Source organism: Balaenoptera acutorostrata, chromosome 1 (genome assembly GCF_949987535.1).
Source record: "Balaenoptera acutorostrata chromosome 1, mBalAcu1.1, whole genome shotgun sequence".
Classification (NCBI taxonomy): domain Eukaryota; kingdom Metazoa; phylum Chordata; class Mammalia; order Artiodactyla; family Balaenopteridae; genus Balaenoptera; species Balaenoptera acutorostrata.
The window spans coordinates 99,361,496-99,375,907 of NC_080064.1; positions in this window are offsets into that span (position 1 = coordinate 99,361,496).

Sequence of the window (14,412 nt, forward strand, 5' to 3'; positions counted from 1 at the left end):
GACCCCAGGAAATGTGTGAAATCAGAGAAATTTGTCTCTAGACACTTTTTTCTATTGGCTCCTCCTTCCATTCTGTGGCCCCCCATTTCTTCAGCCTTGTGTTTCAAGTGTCTATTTCTCTCCATTCCCTCCTCACCAGCAAGAACTGATAAATCATTTAAACTAATGTGTAAGTGACTATCCTGTCCAGAGATACAGTATTCACATTTTAACAGGATAATGAAAGCCAAAGTCATGAAATAGAGTGAGTGGGATTTGAGGCTCCATCCAAGTAACGGGGTATGTTTTGGGGGGACAGGAGGCTTCCCAACTCCACAGAATCACTGACCATTCATAAAACTGGCCGTTGCTAAGCAACCAGGTGGGCTGTTTCTGAATTTTGCAGCTAGAAAATAAAATCTCTAGCCTTTGCAAGTGTTCTGATGAGGGGATCTGTATACCAGTTTTTTATACCAACCTCTTCTTGGTAAACAGACACAGTTCATGAGTGCCAAAGCCCTTGCAGCTCTGCACATCTATGATACTCAGGCTCAAGTTCATTTCTTCTTCAGAGCTCAAGGCTGGGGCTGGGTGTTTCTGCCTCACTGGGTTTGTGGGAGACCCAGGTGCAAAACTGTTCATTGCTTTGATGAGTCAACAAGTAAATAAACACAGTCCAGCTACTGTCCCCATACTGCAAGGTCATAAGAGGTTTCTGGATTTCTCTGCAAAGCCTGTTAAAGAAGGATCTTCATGGCCCTTAAAATGTTCTTCATTATGACAAATTTCAGACATACACAAAAGAAGAGAGAATTGTATAATATACCCCCCATGAACCCACCACTTAGCTTTGATAATTACCAACTCAAGGCCAATCACTTTTTATCTATACCCCTACTCATCACCACTCCTTAATAATTTTGAAGCAACTTCCAGATGTCATGTAGTTCCACCTGTAAATATTTCAGTAATTGCACCCTCCTATGGCCATCAAAATCCATCTCTCCAGGGGATAAGATCTCTTCCTCCTACCCCCATGATGCTAAGATCGTTTGGCCAGTACTTGCATCTGTGTCTGAGGGGTAGTCCTTGGGTTTGACAAGCACAAGGGCTTACTGAATTCTCTCCAAAGTCTGACCTGCTCCTTGGGGAGAAAGGAGCATGCATAAAATGCCTTGCAGTGATGCTTCCATGTGCAGGCTTTTTGGTGTCAGCAGAGCTGCTGCCCAATAACTAAAATGAGACCCAAACTGAGAGGCAAGAATTATAGCCATGAATCCCAACTGGATTTAACATTTTTCACATGCATTATTTCATTTTGCCTTCACCAATTCTTACTTTACTCTCATCTTACAGATAAGAAAACTAAGGCCTAAGGTCACACAGCTAGTAGGTACCTGTGGCAGAGACTGACTAGATGCTAATCAAATTCAGTTCCTCTTTTTCATAGGCATAGCTACCTTACATTTCCCAGGATCCCTTGAAGTTAGGTTTGGCTGTGTAACTAAGTTCTGGCCAAGGTAGTCTAAGTCAGACCCATAAAAAACATCCAGAGCAATCCTACATGCGCTCTTTCTTTCTCCACCCACTGGCTGAATGCAGAGAATGTTAAGGACCTAGAGGAGGGTGGAGCCACAAGAAGGAAGGATCTTGGGTCTCTGGATGACTGTGTGGAGTAGAGAGCCTTCCTAGCCTTAATTTGTCTATGAAATGAGTGAAAAAAAATAAACTTGTATTATGTTAAGCCACTGAACCTTGGGTTTGTATGTTAAAGTAGTAAGCCTACCCTGACCGATACAGTGGCACAGACAGGATTTAAACATTAAGTCTGACTATGCCAGCATTCAAGGCCCTGAGTTCTACCACACACTGTCCCCGGACACAGGAAACAAGACTTGCTTACAAGAATTCTCTCACGTGCTCAGCGTCTGGTAGAACTGTCTACAAGGATCTCACATCGTAGATCTGTGCTAATATGGTAGCCATTAACCATGTGGGGCTATTTAAATTAAAACTAAAATTAATTAAAATTTAAAAATCTGTTTTTTCATTGTATTGGTCCCATTTCAAGTGCTCCACGGCCACATGTAACTAATGGCTACCACACTGGACAGTACAGATAGAGAAGATTTCCATCGTCACAGAAAGTTCTGGTCTTAGATAGACCCAGCTTTCACAATGCCTCTCTCCCCAGACCCCTACAGAAAAGCTAGGGGTGCTGCTCATGAGAGGACAGAGTGTGGTCTAGCCAGAAATCAGGTTTCCTCAGGAATGACAGGAATGACTTCTCCCCTCACCCAGACCTTGGGCGTTTGCTCCTGCCTCCCCCAGTTAACCCACCAGCTAAATCTGTGACCCTCCTGTACTCACTGGTAACATGCTTTGACTTCCTCAAACAGGATGAGCCCTGCCTGTCTCATTGGACTGTGTCTTCTGAGTCACCCCAGCACCCGTGCCGCTGCTGAGCGTCAGACACCAGGAGACTAGCAGGCGACCCAGGGATGTGCTTCTTGGCCTAGGCTAAGGATAGGCAGGGAGTTTTCCAGAAATAGAAGCCCAACCAAGGAGGCCAGTTCTTCAATCCATTTTCCGCACAGCCGTCAGAGTGATTTTTTTCCCAACACAAGTCCAAACGTGTTGCCCTTTGGTTGAAATCCTTCTAGGAATTCCCATTGCCCTCTGAATTAAGCAGACATACCTTCATCTGTCTGATGTTGTTGTCGAGTCCTCGTGTCTTCTGCTTTTCCACTTTCTGCTCCTGGACCCCTTGCACTTGTATTCCCGCTGCTTTGGAAGTGAGACAGCTCTCTAAACCCCAGAGGGTTTGCTCAGACTATTCCTTCCGCGGGAACTCTATCCTGCTTCCCCACCTATGCTTAGCTGAGCCTATGTGGAGGGCTAAGCTTGGAAACACTTCTCCCTGGAGGCCTTACCTGCCCCCTGGCCTGGAACAGTCTTCCCCTGTCTCTCTCCCTTGGCCAACCCTCCCCTCCCCCCCGCCCCCGACCAGCTATAGAACCTCCCACCTTTCCAAGTCTTCCCTGGGGAACAGGAAGGTGATGCTTTAGGAATCAAAAGCAGAGACTGTCTTGCAGAGGTTTTCCCCAAGAGACTGACCCTTCTGAATCCCTCTGAATTATGAGTCTTGGTCCTTCCCTTCCCTCAGCGCGCGCACGCACGCACACACACAGGTTTTCCCTCCATTTAATTCCTCTGCAGAGTCACCAGGGAGGCAAGGGGAGTCCTATAAATCTCTCACAAGCTGCAATGCCCGGAAACCTCTGCTCCTTGACCCCAACTAACGACTCAGAACAAATGACACTAAATCCATGGGACATGCCCCACCCCTCCCCCACCTGTCATGGTCTCATCGTCTGGAAGGGGACCCTGATATACTGACTAAGGTGTGGCAGTTACAATCCAAGCTGGTGCCAAGATGCACCGTGGGTCTTCCCTTCACTGGATTATTTTTATGGGGATTAGAGCAGATAGAAGCAGTGGCCTCCAACTCCTGAGACGTCACGATAAATCGCCATAGCGGCTCTTCTATGGCTCATAACTAGTAAATCAAATTTATTGAACAATACATTTACTGCAAATTTAAGAAGTTATTCTTCCATTTTTTAAGTGTATGTGTTAAATCCTGCCCAGAGTCATAAAGAATGGAGGCGGGCGGGCTCAGGGTGAAAAAAAAAACAAAAAACAAAACACACACACACACACACACACACACACACACACACACACACACGCTTTAAAAAATTACAAAATTCCTTGTCCTTTGTTGACCAAAGAGTGAATACCCTTTCTTCCTGGGACACTTCTCCCATCCAGACCGACTGGAATCCCCAGAGTGGTAAGCTGTCAACATTGCATGCCTGCCTCAGTTTTGCCATCCAGGTTCAGTATTAGCCGGCTCTCTCTTTGCTACAAATTCTTGACATGGGCAAAATAGGAAACACAGGACAGCCTTCTTAGTGGGTTACAGTGCTGCTTTCAGCGGTGGGATGGTGTTGAGGGAAGTGAGGAGATGCGAGTTACGGACTGGTTTTCCCTAGGAAATTCCTTTTACTTCCCATTCCACCCACGTCAAATGTTAATGAGTTGAGTTGAACTCCCAACTCAAGGTGCAATCTTGCCCAGGACACATGGGGTGAGTGTGCTTATCTGCACCCCCGTCCCACCTAAGTATTAAGAGGGGAGCCCTAGCCCAGAGCTTGGCATTCAACAGACATTTTAATTGAACTGATAGATCTTCATCCACTAACATGAGTTCAACAATCACTTCAATTTTTTTAAATTGGAATATAATTGCTTTACAATGTTGTGTTAGTTTCTGCTGTACAAATGAAGTGAATCAGCTATATTTATATATATATCCCCTCCCTCTTGGACCTCCCTCCTCCCCCCGCCATCCCACCCATCTGGGTCATCACAGAGCACCGAGCTGAGCTTCCTGTGCTTTATAGCAGGTTCCCACTAGCTATCTATTTTACACATGGCAGTGTATATATGTCAATCCTAATGTCCCAGTTTGTCCCAGCTCCCCTTCCCCTCGGTGTCCACATGTTCATTCTCTACATCTGCATCTCTATTCTTGCCCTGGAAATAGGTTTATCTGTACCATTTTTCTAGATTCCACAAAGATAAGTTAATATACGATATTTGTTTTTCTCTTTCTGACTTACTTCACTCTGTATGACAGACTCTAGGTCCATCAACAACTCTACAAATGACCCAATTTCGTTCCTTTTTATGGCTGAGTAATATTCCACTGTATATATATACCATATCTTCTTTATCCATTCATCTGTCTTTGGACATTTAGGTTGTTTCCATGTCCTGGCTATTGTAAATAGTGCTGCAATGAACATTGGGGTACATGGGTCCTTTTGAATTATGGCTTTCTTAAGGTATATTCCCAGTAGTGGGATTGGTGGGTCATATGGTAGTTCCATTTTTAGTTTTTTAAGGAACCTCCATACTGTTCTCCATAGTGGCTATGTCAATTTACATTCCTACCAACAGTGCAAGAGAGTTCCCTTTTCTCCACACCCTCTCTAGCATTTATTGTTTATAGATTTTTTGATGATGGCCATTGTGACTGGTGTGAGGTGATACCTCACTATAGTTTTGATTTGCATTTCTCTAATAATTAGTGATGTTGAACATCTTTTCATGTGCCTCTTGGCCATCTGTATATCTTCTTTGGAGAGATGTCTATTTAGGTCTTCTGCCCATTTTTTGATTGGGTTGTTTGGTTTTTTGATATTGAGTTGCATGTGCTGCTTGCATATTTTGGAGATTAATCCTTTGTCACTTGCTTCATTTGTAAATATTTTCTCCCGTTCTGAGGGTTGTCTTTTCATCTTATTTATGATTTCCTTTGCTGTGCAAAAGATTTTAAGTTTCATTAGGCCCTATTTGTTTATTTTTGGTTTTATTTTCATTACTCTAGGAGGTGGGTCAAAAAAGAGCTTGCTGTGGTTTATGTCAAAGAGTGTTTTTCCTATGTTTTCCTCTATGGGTTTTATAGTGTCTGGTCTTACATTTAGGTCTTTAATCCATTTTGAGTTTGTTTTTGTGTATGGTGTTAGGAAGCATTCTAATTTCATTCTTTCACATGTAGCTGTCAAGTTTTCCAGCACCACTTATTGAAGAGGTTGTCTTTTCTCCATTGTATATTCTTGCCTCCTTTGTCATAGATTAGGTGACCATAGGTGCATGGGTTTATCTCTGGGCTTTCTATCCTTTACAATTGATCTAGATTTCTGTTTCTGTGCCAGTACCATACTGTCTTGATTACTCTAGCTTTGTAGATAGTTTGAAGTCAAGGACAACTGACACAGCGGAAAAGATTACTACAAGCAACTATATGCCAATAAAATGGAAAACCTGGAAGAAGTGGACAAATTCTTGGAAAGGTACAATTTTCCAAGACTGAACCAGGAAGAATTAGAAAATATAAACAGACCAATCACAAGTAATGAATTTGAAACTGTAATTAAAAATCTTCCAACAAACAAAAGTCCAAGACCAGATGGCTTCACAGGCAAATTCTATCAAACATATAGAGAAGAGCTAACACCCATCCTTCTCAAACTCTTCCAAAAAATTGCAAAGGGAGGAACACTCACAAATTCGTTCTACAAGGCCACCATCACCCTGATACCAAAACCAGACAAAGATATCACAAAAAAAGAAAATGACAGACCAATAGCAATGATGAACATAGACGCAAAGATCCTCAACAAAATGCTAGCAAACAGAATCCAACAGCACATTAAAAGGATCATACAACATGATCAAGTGGGATTTATCCCAGGAATGCAAGGATTCTTCAATAAACAGAAATCAATGTGATACACCATATCAACAAATTAAAGAATAAAAACCATATGATCATCTCAATAGATGCAGAAAAAGCTTTTGACAAAATTCAACACCCATTTATGATAAAAACTCTCCAGAAAATGAGCATAGAGGGAACCAACCTCAACATAATAAAGACCATATACAACAAACCCACAGCAACCATCATTCTCAATGGTGAAAAACTGAATGCATTTCCTCTAAGATCAGGAACAAGACAAGCATATCCACTCTCACCACTCATTCAACATAGTTTTGGAAGTCTTAGCCACAGCAATCAGAAGAAAAAGAAATAAAAGGAATACAAATTGGAAAAGAAGAAATAAAACTGTCACTGTTTGCAGATGACATGATACTATACATAGAAAATCCTAAAGATGCCACCAGAAAACTACTAGAGCTAATCAATGAATTTGGTAAAGTTGAAGGATACAAAATTAATTAATGCGCAGAAATCTCTTACATTCCTATACATTAACAACAAAAGATCAGAAAGAGAAATTAATGAAACAATTCCATTTACCATCGCAACAAAAAGAATAAAATACCTAGGAATAAACCTACCTAAGGAGGCAAAAGACCTGTACTCAGAAAACTATAAGACACTGATGAAAGAAATCAAAGATGACACAAACAGATGGAGAGATATACCATGTTCTTGGATTGGAAGAATCAATATTGGAAAATGACTATACTACTCAAAGCCATCTACGGATTCAATGCAATACCTATCGAATTACCAATGGCATTCTTCACAGAATTAGAACAAAAAATTTTACAATTTGTGTGGAAACACAAAAGACCCGAATAGCCAAAGCAATCTTGAGAAAGAAAAACGGAGCTGGAGGAATCAGGCTCCACACTCACTTCATCTAACACGTACTAATTACTGTCTGGGCATATGGTGGTGAGCAAAATAGGCACATTCTCTATCTTCTCAGAGCTCAAGGTTTAAAGAGAAAGATGAACAGTGGGTGTGAGCTCTGCACTCATATTTAGGCTTACTAAACCTCATGTGGGGATCACTGAAGCCTGAGGGGTGAAGAGAAGCTAGATTTACAAACTCTCAAAACAATCTCATGCGATAGGTCTATTATTATTCCCATTTCTCAGATGAAGAACTGGAGATGAGCATCACAAACTTGCCTAGTGAGAGAGCTAGTACGTGGTGTGACAGGGATGTGCACGGAGAGCTAGGGAAGCAGTTGGTCCAGCCTGAGGGGTCAGAGAAGATGCTTTGGAGGAGATGACATCTGAGCTGAGTCTGGAAAGAGGACAAGGAATCAGCCAAATGACCGAAAGAAAGAAGCAAACACCAGGCAGCAAAGACACCAGGATGTGAACAAGCTCAGTTGTGCCTAGAATGTGAGGACAGAGGCAGGACAAAGCAGAGCCTGAGGCTGGGAAGCCAAGCCAACGAGCTGGACTCTATCCGGCAGGCTGCAGGGAGCCGGCGAAGGGCTCCTGGCAGAGGCATGGTGCAGTCAGATCTATGTTAGAAAAATCTACTCTGGCCTAGCAGTGTGGAGGATGGATTTAAGGAAGACCAGATGGGAAGCAGGGGGACCAATTCACTGGCAATTACAGTATTCTAGGAGAGAGATGATGAGGGCCTCGGCTAGGGCAGCAGTGGATGGATGGAGAAGAGGGGGCATGAGAGAAATATGCTGGAGGTAAAAATTATCAGGACTCTGATTGGTTGGATGTGGAGCAGCAAAAGAGGGTCCCAGAACAGGCTGTGCTGCCTGGCCGGATTACTGTGCCAGTCTGGGGCAGGGGAATGCAAAGCAGAACCGGTTGAGGGTGTAGGTGCAGCCCTTCCTGGAGGGAGAGGGAGGTCAGAGTTCTCTCTCAGGGTCCTTTCCAGACAGAGCTGTTTGTGCCGGGCTGGAGGAAGCTGACAACTGGGGCCATTGAAGACCTTCGAGCAATACAGACCCTAAGAAACAGGCTGGGGTTTCCCCAAAAGAAGCTCAACAACTCCTTTGGTTGTAGGGGAATTAATTTTCAGAATAAGGCTGAACGAAGCCCAGCACAGCAGGCCACAGAACTGCTGATCTCTTGAGAGATAAGAGGAGAGATGAACTCTTGGGTCTCATCTCCTGGCATACTTCTTTCCACCCCCTTATCGTTTCCTAACACGCATGCACGCAAAACACACACACACACACACACACACACACACACACGTGCGCTTTATCATCCCTCAACTTCTCACCTCCCCCAGACACACCAGGCCCTTTCACACTCCCTCTTTGCACCTGCTGTTCTCTCTGCCTGCGGAGTCCTTCCTCCTTCTCCACTGGGCGAAATGTATTCCTCCTTCCAGCCCAATCCAGATGCCAGTCCTCTCTGATGCTCAGCCGCTCTGCCCTGAGCAAGCTCACCACACTTCCCCTGTCCAGCAGCACCTCCTGGTATGTTTCTTGGAGGTCTTTCTTCACCACCAAGCTGAACTCCTGAGTCTTATTCATCTTGGCTTCCCGAGGTCTGACCGTCGCCAGTGCTCAAAAATGCTTGTGGAATGAATGGGCACATCCCTGGAGGTGAACTAGACACGCCTTCCCCAGCCGGGTCCCAGATTCTTTGCATCACTGAAGAGGACCATCTCTGCCCTCTGGACACATGGGAAATGAAGTCCATGCACACATGCGGTGAGGGGCCTAAAGGCAGTGCCTACATCTGCCCTCAGCTATTTGTGAACAGGTCTGCTATTTCTCTGAAATCGGCCTTTATTTTTATTCCTGTTTTATAGATGAGGGTTCCACCTTCAGGCAAGGCAACACTTCTTTTGGGCTAAAGATCACAGACTTGTTTAACATCTTTGGGGCAAAATGAGTAGGTGAATGAGACCGTCTGTGGTTCTGTCCTTACCGAGATTCTCCAGGCTGACCGCAACTGGCTGACCACAGCTAATGGGCCCAGATAAATTCCCCAGAGAGCAAGGCCTTTGGTCATTTGCCAGGCAGCCCGTACAATCCCTCTGGGTTTCTTTTTTTTTTTTTTTTTTTTTTTAATGAAGCTTTTATTTATTTATTTATTTATGGCTGTTGCTGTGCGAGGGCTTTCTCCAGTTGCGGCAAGCGGGGGCCACTCTTCATCGCGGTGCGCGGGCCTCTCACTATCGCGGCCTCTCTTGTTGCGGAGCACAGGCTCCAGACGCGCAGGCTCAGTAATTGTGGCTCATGGGCCCAGTTGCTCCGTGGCATGTGGGATCTTCCCAGACCAGGGCTCGAACCCGTGTACCCTGCATTGGCAGGCAGATTCTCAACCACTGCGCCACCAGGGAAGCCCTCCCTCTGGGTTTCTGATGGCTTTTGGAGCAAGGGGGAACTAACCACTATGACCCAGCTTGTCCGCCTCCTGGAAATCTTCTCTCCCTGCCTCAGGCTGGTGCCTCGAACTGGCAAAGTGCTCGTAGCAAGAAAATAGACAAGGGCCAGGAGGGACTGGAGTTGTCACCATCACCATCATCATGAAATTGATAACAATGGCAATGACACAGTGACAACAAACTCTTACCTGGTGTTTAATATGTGCTACACACTGTGCTAACACTTCATAAGCATTGTTGTTTTTTAGTCCTTATAGCATTCCTGTGAGCAGCTGCTGTCGTCCCCATTTATCAGATGAAAAGAACAAGGCACAGAAAAAAGTTCAGCAATTTGCTCAAGATCATTAGCTGAGCTGGGACTTAAAACCAAATAGTCTGACTCCAGAGCTCCTACTCTTAAATCTTCCTCTGCAGAGAAGTACAGACGTCCGGCTGGCACCCTGCCCATCCATGGAAGGACACAGTAGGAAATGAGAGGCCTGCAGAAGGCCAGCACCTGCTCACTCCTCTAACCACACACCCCTTCCAGGTCTCTCCAGCTCCCAGCAGGGATGAATGCCTGCTCCTTGGCAGGTTAGAGCTCTGAGGAGTCCCAGAAAGTGCAGGTGAATGGGGGGTGTTGGGTAGATGAGCTGGGGTGCCGCTTCCCCCCAACCCTGGCCCCTGGTCTCGCAAGCACTGGCCTTTGGATTGCTGCCTGTCTTGGATGCTTGGATCACTGCTGTCTAGAGCCTAATCTCCATTCTGGTGGTTTTGGTTGCTATGGTAATTGAATTCACTTAAAGTTGTCTCCAAGCTAGTCTGTCTACCTCTTTCTGCCTGTAGCCTGGAAGGGCACGAGCCCAGGGCTGAGGCCAAGAACGAGGAGGGCTTGGTGGCCTGGGAACCTGTGTGTTTTTCCTGATCCAGAGGTCCTCCTCAGAGGTGAACGGAGGAGAGAATCTTGGGAAAATGTTCTTTTCAAGTCTCTCTCCATCTTCCTCTTTGCTACCTCACTCATTTCTGCATAAATACTCTGGAATTAGACAGGCTGCAAAGGCAGGAGCTGGCAACCCTGGGGGTGGGGGGAGGAAGGACTCTGAGAGCATCTTCTGTTCCTCCGCTTTTTATTACTCATTCAACAAACACTTCCTGAGCGCTGACTGTATTCTAGGCACTGCTGCTTGTCTCTGGGCATGGGGGTCTTTCTGGGTGTAGCTCAAAATCCAGAGTCACGGGAAATGCCCCCTGACAGCACATTTCCATGTGGCTACCACTCTGAGATTTCAGAAGAACGGCCAGCCAGGTCAGGATTGTGGGAAATACTCATTTCCTCCTTTCTCTGCTGGAGGGAGTTCATCAGACTGAGCTGAAAGCAGAATGGGACCATCCCTAGGTGGAACCTGAGGGGTAAATGGTGCTCATTTTCTCCACCATTCTCATGCAGGAGAAATTTTGACATAGAAGATAAATGACAAGGGCAGGAACCAATGTCACAGAGCTGCCTGGGGAGTGTGTGGAAATGACAGACCCTGCCTGTGACCCCTCCATTCTGCTTGGATGATAGGGGTGTGGGGCAAAAAGGTTACAGTGGATGATGTGTGATCGTGTGTTTGCAGGTCTCAGTCTTTTAAGTAATAGCTGGATCAAGCAAGCAAAGCAAATATTTATGTAGCTCCAACTATGTGCCGGGAATCATGCTCTGGACTGGAAAGACGATGCTGACTGAGGCACAGCAGAGACTTCTGAGGGAAGGATCACAGTCCAAGGAGGATGACAAATGAGCAATGCAAAGGGTGCAGCTATCAGAAGTTCAAGAGTAATGTGCTCTGGAGTCCAGAGCAGGGGGAAGAGGGAAGGGGTTTCTGGGAAGAGTGCACACAAGGTGGGTGCGTTGAGTTGCAAGTTTAAGGGTGAGAAGAAGCTCTGGAGACGGAAAGTCATTCCGTGCAAAGACGAGAGCATGAGCAAATGCACAGAGGTGTGAAAATGAGCAGTGTCTAGTGGTGGGAGTGCAGGCTGAGCTGGGAGAGCAGCAGGGAGCCCAGCAGGAGGAGCCGGATGATGGAAAGCCCAGTCAGGTTGCATCCTGTAGGCCAGGAGGGACCATCATGGTGAGACTTGTGTTCTAGCAAAACAGCTCTGGCAGCAGTGAGAAGGGAGGGTAGAAGTGGGAGCTGGTGGGGGGTGGAGCCTGAACTGGGCTGTTGAACTAGCCATGGAGACAGACCCAGCCAAGAAGGGGGAGCAGCAGAGCCTGTGGGCCCCAGTGACTGATTGGTTGGGGGTGTGTGTCGGAGGGAGGGGCAAGTGCTAAAGGAAATGGAAGAGTCAGAGATGTCTCTGTGTATAGAGTCGGGTAGGGAATAGACTGAAATAAGGAACCCAAGACATCAGTTTGGAGGAGCTCTGCCTGGGATGAGTGGGTAAGGTGTTTGGTAGAGTGAAGGTCAATGCCTGATAGGCAAAAGGAAGTATATTTCTAGCACTTGGGAGAGAGCTACTCTTTAGAAATGTGCATGTGGGAATCATCAGCTCGGAGGTGACAGCTGAAGTTGTGAGGGAAGACGACATTACTCAGGGAGAAGGCGCAGAGCGGCGGGGACGTGAGAGCAGGTCAACACAGCTCGCAGGAGCGCGGTCAGAGGCAGGGCAGCGGTATCCTTCGGGACGGCGGGGGAGTGACCTGGAGTCCACGGCTGGTGGAAGGCAAGTACACAGATGACGTGGGTTTCAGAGAACATGCTGCTGAGAGAAAGCTGTGGAAAGTTGGTCTAGAGCAGTGGCTCTCAAACTTGAGTGTGGCGCAGAGGGCTGGTTAAAACAGGGATCGCTGGGCTCCACCCCCAGGGTTTCTAATTCACTAGGTCTGAGGTCTGAGCCCCGGGAATTTGCATTTCTAACAGGATCTGAAAAGCAAATTGCTGCTGCTGGTCTGGGGACCACACTTTGAGAACCATGGAATCTCTGGTCTAGATTGATAAACCTACGCTTGAGAAGGTTCAAATGCAAATTCATCCACTCTTGATCATGGCCCCAGTTGGACAGGAGGAGAAACAGAGCTTTGGTTAAAGAGCAGAGGTGGAGGCAAAAGTGGAGAATGTCAGGAAGCTCCTTGGAAATGGGATGGACGTCACTGAGGACACAGGGATGGGAAAGAGGAGGGAAACTAGAGGACTGACCAAAGAAGGGCAGGCCAAGGAAGGCTCGGGGTATGATGACACAGAGGAGGGTGGCCTGAGGGACCACAACTGTAGCCAAGACCATGGGTCACACGAAGGGGACGAATTAGGCAGAGAGGAGTATGGGGATTAGAACAAGCCTCGGGGATTTGTTTGGAGTCCTGGCCAAAGTCTAGTCTCCCTCCTAGAAAGCCTCATCCCTCTCCCCCATCCCTCCCTTCTAACCTTCCAGAGTCATTGCCAGCCTCCGGACCCCAGGCTTTCCTAAGCAGAACAGCAGCAGCTGCCTTATGCCCAGAGTCATCTCCCATGAGGGCTGCTCTGAGGACAAGAGTACCTGGTGCTTTTTTTCATTTTCCTTCCAAGATCTCAGACCAAGACCCTGAGATACTACAAGGAAGCTCCTGACCTCAATGCTAGGCACCCCCCCGGGGCTGACCCATCCTGCCAAGGGACATACAGAACTGAAGTCTTATTTTCTATCAGTGGAGCAAGTCCATAAAGAAAATCCCATTCAACGGTGTCCAGGAGAATATTTCCAAGATAGACGAGACACCATGGGCAGTATTTAATTATGAGCAGGCAGAGCAAATAGGAGGGATGCAATAAAAATGCTAATCAGGGAGGAAAAAAACAGGCTTCATTTTCCTCAAGAAGAGACTACAGCTCATCTTCTCCCTCCACTCCCAGATCCCAGATGAGTGGCCGGGTGCTGATGGTGAGACTTGGTGACAGGTGAATCTGTTTTAGCCGCAGTCCGCCCTCTTCCCGCTTCTATGGTTCCGGCCTCCCAGCTCCTAGAAGATCCTGTCCAGAGGGAGGGAGACTGGCTTTCCTTGTAAGCACACGGCTTCCCCTTTGGGGGGCGGGGGGCGGGCAGAGAATTTGGAAAGTGAATGAAGTTATTATTCAGGGCTCAGTTCTGTGTCCCAGGGAGCACTTCAGGTAGGGATCCTCTCCGCTGCTGCTTCTGGTAGCACATCCTGACTCTGCATGAGAAGGGAGCAAGTCTGGAGACCTGCCCCGAGACCAGCCTGAATGCAATGTGCTGGGTGAGTCTCTGGCCTGGAAGTCAACCCACCTCAGAGCCACTTAGGAAGAGACCGGGGACACTCAGCTAGGCCCCAAGGCCTCCTGTTCCCCATGTCGCTCCACATGGCTGAGCTCAACTTTGGAATACGGTTCAGGATTTTGCAGGCCAATCTTGCTGTGACTTTGCAGCCCATGCTGGCTGACTTCTTGTGTAGCTGGATCCCTTGGATCAGGTGTCATTCCTTGCTAGCTCTCTCAACTTCCACACTGCTGCCAGAGATAGATTTATATCTCTCATTTCCCTTAGTCCCTGGGATGCTTGGGCCCTAGGCCTCACGTTGGTTTGAGGTAAAACTTCTGCAGAGGTGCAGCCTGGAGGATCTTGATTCAGCCCAGGCCCTTGCCCTAGGCTGGCCTCTTCTGTTTACTGGTGTCACCAGTCACCCTGGCTGGTGTCCATGCAATTTACTGCTCTTTTGATTAGTCTCTCCTTAAGCTCTTCCCAACATCACCAGGATGGAATTAGCCTGAAGA